The 8,656-nt window shown below is 33.0% G+C and overlaps 1 pseudogene; it reads left to right on the top strand.

Annotated features, from left to right (window-relative positions):
• The first annotated feature begins 1,694 nt into the window (after positions 1 to 1,694).
• Positions 1,695 to 8,110, top strand: LOC109861242 (annotated as a pseudogene).
• Positions 8,111 to 8,656: the final 546 nt, after the last annotated feature.

Below are 8,656 nucleotides of genomic sequence, written 5' to 3'. Positions count from 1 at the left end.
GTTTGTTTGTTACAATTCGATCTGTTGGATACTCGTTTTTTGGATCACGGCTTGCTTTGGCCACTACCACGTGCACAAAATAATCAATAGAACGCTGGATACGTGCTTCGACAATCTGATACGCGTGTACGAGCGTATCAGCACATGTTCAAACATTGGACCGACGATCTGTTGCGCAAAAACAAAAAAAACGGGATACTTGTGCAATATCAAACGCGGTGATCTGATGGCAAGTCTTAACTCCTAACAAAGTAACTAATCGCATAAACGCGCACCATGTCACTGCAAAATTGGGCGAACACCACGGCTATAATGAACAAATTGATGTCGTTCATCGGCACAAATTACAAGTAGCGTAACATCGCACTAAACACAGTACGCACAACCGCTTCTTTTTTGGATACCGTTGACATGTAGCGAGACGCTCGAATTTAGGTAATGCGTCTAATTTGGGTGAAGTTTGTTGTACTTTATGAAACTGTCTTTGAAATTTACCTCACACAAAACGTTCAATTTGCTACCCATGTGTTGAGTGAACGTTGGTATGTCTACGCCAAAAATAAACAAACGTGTCTTCGTAAAGTTGCATTTGTTTGCCATTATCAAACTCGCATCTCACGCTATCGCTACACCTACGCAATCGTGGTTGCATTGTCAGCAAATGTTCTACGGATGCGACGCGTTGATCAAAGACGACACTCGCACCATTGTCAAATTGTCCACTCGCGAATTGAAAGATGTATACCAAGCAGGTGAGTTCGCGTGTTCGATAACAAATAAAACAAAACATCAGTTTGCGCGTTGTGCGATCAATGCTGTACCTATTCGTTTGGGCGCGGTGGCTCGTAAAAGCAATTGTGCACCGTTTGCGTCGCGGTGACGTTGATTTGCGTTGCACACCACCGCGGTCGCGTTTGCGTGCGACTGACTGGACCTGAAAACTGGAGTGCGACAGTTGGCGCGCGCTATACATTCGTTGCCAACGGTGACGCCAACGACAATTTTTTTGACGTAAACACAACGAGATTTATTGTGAACGAACAAAACAACACGGCTGTCGTGAATTTGTTCTTCTGAAACAATATTACCGCGGCAAATAATAAACAAACAGCAATTGCTTTTTGAAACAAAAAATTATGGAGGAACGTATAAAGTTCGGCGTTTTATTCGCGGTTCAAACGTTTCGCGGATATCCGACCGCGCAATAACAGTCGCGAGCTTGATCACAGGTATCTCTTGTTTCTCGTCTTTTGTTCAATTGTACGAACGTTCGCACAAGTTTTCGACGCACTGCTTGTGATTTCTGTGTGGTGTTGAAACGTCGTCGAACCGAATATACGTTGCAAAACAATAGACGGTTCGGACATTCTCGATGTTTATTCGAGCTGTTTGCGCGATTCAGTATTAGAGCACATCAAGTTGAACGCGGTACTCGATCAACCCACGATAACGACGGTTTGATCAACGAGCTCAACAAATCGATCCAGCGATACCGTGAGTCCACCGCGTGGTGCAACAAAGCGGTCTGCTGTTTCAAGTAGTTGATGTCACGCAAAGTTGCGATTAAAACGGCGCAAACCAACGTTTTGACTCGGCAATCAACGTCAAATAATGGACAAATTCGGTCGCCGTATCGTTCGACGCACACGACTTTGGTCAATAGTACCTGTGCGACGATCGCAACGCAATTCGATATGCTTAGTTCGTCCAACAATCGCTGCGCAACCAATACCCGTAACTTGCACGACAACGTTACCGTCGTTAATGCTTGCGTTGTCAAACTCATACACGAATTGGAACGTTCGAGCAAAACCGGTGCAACCATTGAATTTGACAACAAACGCGGGCGTTCACGATACCGAGTAACGGTAACCACCGAAGACAACTTGGTTTATCAAGACGATTTGCTGCAATTTGTACGCGAGTTAAATCAACGCACGTTGGATTACATGTATTGTACGATATCCGAACAAACGAGCCGATTCCGCTTGCACGCGTGTTTTACGGTGCTACAACAAAATAATTTTGCGTATACTGTTTGCATGCGCGCGAGCTAGTGGTTTAATTGCAACCTGTCGCGTAGCATGCATTTCCAATCGCGTCGATCGAGCGTTGCGAATTCAATCCCTCCGTTGCAAACATGTGGCGCAATAGATCCGGAAGCGCTTTATGTACGACACGATGCGATAGAGTGCGACGTATCTCCAGATAACCAATTAAATTCGGTTAATATCGCAAAGGTGCAAAATTGAGAAGTTGCGGTGTTGCGTCCTGATGCTCAGAGTCACGATACAACAAGACCGTTTACGCCTGCTGAACGTTTGTTTTCCCTTTTTTTCTTTCTCTTTCAAAGACGAGCTAATTGGATTTTACGAGTGCGTGTACGTGTATACGACCGGTAACTGTCGATACCCAAATAACAATCGATAACTGTCAGTCGAATCATCAATTTCCGACCAAAATTCTCATCTTTCTTCCTGGTACAGCCCAGTCGGCTAATCGAAAAGGAAGAGCGTACGTTCAGCAAGTGTAAACGGTTTTATCGGACCGTAATTTTGCGCACTCAGACGTTACAGTAGAAAATAAAGATGGGAAAAATGAAAGAAGAAAAAATATCTTGGTTTTACGCATATGCAGAGCGGGATCATACGTATCCGTTAAACTCTATAATGATTTGGCGTAAAGAATTGATTTTCGAAACGCTGACGAATTCCGCTTAAACAAGGCAGTTAATAGTCGGTTTGAGAACTTTTTCGAACTGTGCTTCAATTTGCAAATTACCGTTCTTTACGAAATTTTAATGTTCGCCGCAAATCGGTCAATAAATCAAAAATGAGATCAAAAGCAAAGACTTTGTATCCGCGAGCATAAGCATCTCTGCTTATAGCATTGCATTTGTNTAGGAAATNAANACTTGTTTATGAGAAAAGAGTATGAANAGCNTCGATGAAGAGAGGAGAATCCCTTGAAANAGAAGGTTNTAACNGTCTAGTAGNAACTTGCGTTNTATCGACGTAAANCAANAGGAACATTATATTTAAATTGTTTTAATAAAACGGATTAACTGTACTATTGTCATTAAGCGCCCTATTTTTGACAAAAAAGATTATCACCCGTTTCTGCAGTTGACCGAGTGTAACGTTGTCAATCAATTCTTTCACCACTCCTCTGTGAATCGTAAACGATTTAACTTCAACTCTCGTTAAAGAACACTTTGCAGTAGTAGTGCACAGCATTTTAGCGTGAGCTAATAAAACTCCAGCGCTTAATTTTACGTTTCTCATGATCAACGTAGCGTCTACAATATGAACTTTTCTCTGTAAAGTAAGTTCCATGAGACAGAAAGAATCCTTTGAGCAAATGAGTTTTAGTCGCATTTCCACGCCGTTAATCAAGAATATATCCTGATTAAAAACGTCGTAATGTAGATGTCTTATGAGATTCACATTACAGATAGAAGATATAATAAGAGAGATATAAACGACATATACTTATCGAAAAAATAATAAGAGATAATTACAACAAGAGATAAGAGATATTAAGAAAGATAATTTTTTTAGTTCTTTTATATGTCTTTTTATATCTCTCATTTCTCTATAAGAGAGATCTCTTATTATATTCATTTCTTGCCCATTCACAAATTATATGAATTAAATAACTAATTCCATAACAGATCAACAACCTTTTTACACCACTATAATAAATAACCTTGAATTATTACTACTAACCTCAAAAATTACTGTGCCCAATACACTTTAATATAACTTCTTACTAAGAAAACCTTACAAAATTTTAATTTTTGATACACTTTTAAATTATAAAATCAACTTATTTTCTAATATTATTATTTTATCATTATTACTTTTTAGATCCTTAATAACAACAATATTATCCAGCATAATTTAAATTTGATTTATTATAGAAAGTAAGAATCTTATATTCATCAGGTACATACTTATAATTAAAGAAAACAAAATTATTCTTACTTATCTTCTAATCCAAGTTGTAGCATCCTTAATTATATTAAGTAATAAAGACTTAAGGCTCGTGAAATTTAAACCAATGAATGAATATAAAGCCTTACGAGCCGTTCTCAAAGTGTTGAGTGAGAACTTATACATGTATATATATATATGTATACACATGTAACGAATTTACTTGTAAATTTTACAAATAAGTTTTTTGAATTGAAAATTCAATTCGTAAATTCATACGGGATGCGGGATTTGCATCTCACATATGAGAGACCCCGGATACCTCCTTAACTAATTATTAAAATATTGCGAAAAAAACTCCTCGGCCAGGAGTCAAACCTGGAATCTCCGGCTTTCCGTGCCATCGCCTTCCCTGGTAGGCAACCGAGGCAACCGTGCGATGGCACGGAAAGCCGGAGATTCCAGGTTCGACTCCTGGCCGAAGAGTTTTTTTCGCAATATTTTAATAATTAGTTAGGGGGGTATCCGGAGTCTCTCATATGTGAGATGCAAATCTAGCATCCCGTATGATTTTAAGAATTGAGATTTTAATTCAAAAAACTCACTTGTAAAACTTACAAGTAAATTCGTTACATGTGTATACATATATATATATACATGTATAAGTTCTCACTCAACACTTTGAGAACGGCTCGTAAGGCCTTATATTCATTCATTGGTTTAAATTTCACGAGCCTTAAGTCTTTATTAATTATTAAAAATTACGCTGGCGGAAGAAGGCGTTATCAACAGTATCAGACCATCTTCGATATATATAGTAATATTGCGAGACTAACTCCAAGTGCCTCGGTCGCCTAACAGGGAAAGCGATGGCACGGAAAGCCGGAGATTCCAGGTTCGACTCCTGGCCGAGGAGCTTTTTTCGCAATATTTTAATAATTAGTTAGGGAGGTATTCGGGGTCTCTCATATGTGAGATGCAAATCTAGCATCCCGTATGATTTTAAGAATTGAGATTTCAATTCAAAAAACTTACTTGTAAAATTTACAAGTAAATTTGTTACATGTGTATACATATATATATATACATGTATAAGTTCTCATTCAACACTTTGAGAACAGCTCGTAAGGCCTTATATTCATTCATTGGCTTAATTATATTGTTTGTCATAATTATCAACCGAGTAATTTTAAATTCTAGACATTCAATATTAATATTATCTCTATTTTTAAAAGTTACAATCCCCCTTTTTCATTTATAAATAATTCCTTAAGCAAATTTATAAACTGGCAGGCACTGAAACTTTTACTAACTTTACAGAAATTGCATTTACTTATTATTTATTATCTTACAAAGATTACAAGACCAATCTTTATATTCTTAATAATAACAATATATTCTATATATTTTTAAATATTACAATAATTGGTTCTCCTGTTTCTATAATTAACATTAAAAGAATGAAAATCTTACTTAAAGATCCCTACAATACTAAAACAAGATAAATTATTACACTTCTTTAATAAAAACATCAAATATGCTTTATACACTGTTTCACTTACTCTACCATTTTACTTATAATTAGTTTAATTTTCAATAAAAGTAAAACCTTACTTAAAGTATTCCAACAACCTATCAAAAAATTAAATTTAATAATTGCAGTAATAATAATAAACTTAGCAAGAATGCCACCATTTTGTTTTTTTATCTTCAAATAATTCACAACTTACAATATTATTAAACATTCAAAAATTAAAATATTAATAATTTTGCTTTTAATTAATTCCTTGTTAATAACATTTGTCCACATTAAAATAATTTCATGATCCATATTAGTAAACAACTTTAAATCTAAATTTACACAAAAAAAATCGAGGTTTGCTTTAAATAATTCTGCCTTTATTATTTTAACCTTAGTTACGCCCTTAATTATAATACTTTAAAATTAACACTTAAAGATTTTGAGTTATTATTAAACTATAAACCTTCAAAGTTTAAGAAATAATTATTTTATAAATTCTAAACATTTTACTCAAAACTGATATTTTTAAATTTGCATTCTAAAAGTTTTACTGATATATACAATTATTAACTAAAATTATATTCATAAATTAAATACCCTAAAATTTCTTTAGTATTAGAAAATTATTTCTTAAATAAATTTACAATTTATTACTTAAATCAGACATAGCACTCTAATTTTTATAATTAAATATACTACCAATATATATACTCGTATATAAATATATTATGAAAAAATGACTATACTTAACAAATCATAAAGGTATTGCAATTCGATACTTTATATCTGCCATATAAGCAGGTATGATCGAGTCATAAATAAGAATAATTATTCGAAGTGAACTTAAATTATGCGGAGCAATCATTAACAATGACCTACTTTATAATTCTATTGTAACAAAACACGCATTGATTATAATTTTTTTCACAGTTATGCCATTTATAATTGGAAAAATTGGAAATTTCTTTGTGCATTTAATGATTGGGACAGCAGACAAAGCTTACCCACAAATAAATAACGTAAGTAATAAATATATATTCGGTCATAAAAGCCGTTCGCTAGGTGTTGTGCGGAAATTATACGTGTATATATATACATATATACGTGTTTACGTGTAAATTTTTACACGTGAAATTCGAATTGTAATAACAATTCTAAAAGTCATATAGAATGTTATACTTGCATCTCGTATATGAGAAATTCCAAGTACCACCCTAATTGAAATTAAATTTATATTGCGAAAAAAACTCCTTGTCCAGGAGTCGAACCTGGAATCTCCAACTTTACGTGCCATCGCTTTTTCTATTAGTATACTCCTTACTTTAAGAAGATTTATTAGATCAGATGTTAGAACTGGTTGAACAGTATATCCTCCTTTATCCTCAAATATTTTTCACAGAGATGCGTCAGTAGATTTAGCAATTTTTTCTCTGCATAGTGCAGAAATTTTTTCAATTATAGAAGCTATTAACTTCTTCTGTACAATTATTAATATAACTCATAAAAATTTTTCCATAGACAAAACTCTTTTAATAGTCTGATTTATCTTAATTACAGCTATACTGCTTGTTTTATCACTACCTGTGCTAGCTAGTGCAATAACTATGCTTTTAAAAGATCAATACTTAAATACCTTTCATGAGAAGGAGATGCAATCCTATACCAACATTTATTCAGATTGTTTGGACATCCAGAAGTTTATATTTTAATCTTACTAGGATTTAAAAAAATCTCTCATATTATTATAAGTGAAAAAAGTAAAAAAGAAACATTAAGATTTTTAGGAACTATTTATGCAATAATAGCAAATACATTTCTAGAATTCATTGTATAAGCCCATCATATATTTACAATAGGAATGGATGTTGACGATCTTATTTCACCTCAGATACAATGATCATTGCTGTTTCTACAGGAATTAAAGACTTTAGATGAATTAATACCTTGCACGAAAATAAAATAAATAAACTCCACTCTTTTTTGATCTTTGGGACTTGTGTGTATTTATATTTACCATAAAAAGATTATATGGTATTATACTATTAAATTCAATTGGTATTGTATTACATGACACATACTACGTTGTAACCCGTTTCCATTATGTTCTATCAATAGAAGCTGTAATTTTCAATTATTGCAGGATTTCATTCACTGATTCCCTCTTATTACTGGTTACGCTCTAAATAATTTTTTATTAAATATTTAATTTTTAGAAATATTTACTGGTGTCAATATAACCTTTTTTTTTCAACATTTCTTAGGATTTAGAGGAATATCTTGCCAATACAGAGATTACCATGAGACATTTGTTTCATGAATTAATATTTTATCACTGGGTTTACTTATTTCAATTATAAGACTTATTTTACTTGCTTGCATTTGAGAATCTTTAGCATCCACACAAAAAATTATTTCTATATTCAACCAAAATTCATTTATTAAACGACTGCAATCTTATTCTCTTATGTTTTAAAGTTACAATGAATTTTTTTAACAAATTAATTTAATATTGCAGAATAAGTGCCAAGGTGGTAAATACCATATATAAAATCTGAATTTTTATTAAAAATTAATACACGAATCATAGGTCTTCAAAAGTCTACTACTCATATCTACGATATAATCATCTTTTTCTATGATTTCACAAAAATGGGTATAAAATTTAGTACAACATTAAGTTTTCTAATTACATTATCATTCTGATACAATAATCTTTCTAATCAATTTTTTCTAGAAGGAAACATTAGTGAAATTTTATAAACTATATTGTCTTTATAATTACACTAAGTTTTATTGTTATTCTATTCATTAAAACTCTATATCTTAGAGATACAATATTAATAAACAACATAACCATTACAGTTCTAGGTCACTAATGATACTGATCATACAAATATTCTGATATTATAAACATAGAATTTGATTCGTTAATATCAAACAAAAACAATTTCTCTTTTCACCTATTAGATGCTGACAACCGCTGCATTATTTTTTTTAAATATTTTATTCGAATATGACCCACATCTACACATGTAATTCACTCATAAACTTTTCCATCCCTAAGAATCAAAGTAAATTTTATCCCAGGCCGATTAAATCAAATAATAATCTGAATAAATCGACCTGGATTAATTTTTGGACAATGCTCAGAAATCTGCGAGATCAACCACAGTTTTATACTATAAGACCATATAGTATA

The sequence above is a fragment of the Pseudomyrmex gracilis genome, unplaced genomic scaffold, assembly GCF_002006095.1.
Source record: "Pseudomyrmex gracilis isolate BER0280 unplaced genomic scaffold, ASM200609v1 scaffold_656, whole genome shotgun sequence".
Lineage (NCBI taxonomy): Eukaryota > Metazoa > Arthropoda > Insecta > Hymenoptera > Formicidae > Pseudomyrmex > Pseudomyrmex gracilis.
The sequence above is the reverse complement of the archived record's forward strand: the minus strand, read 5'-3'. Positions and strand labels throughout refer to the sequence as shown.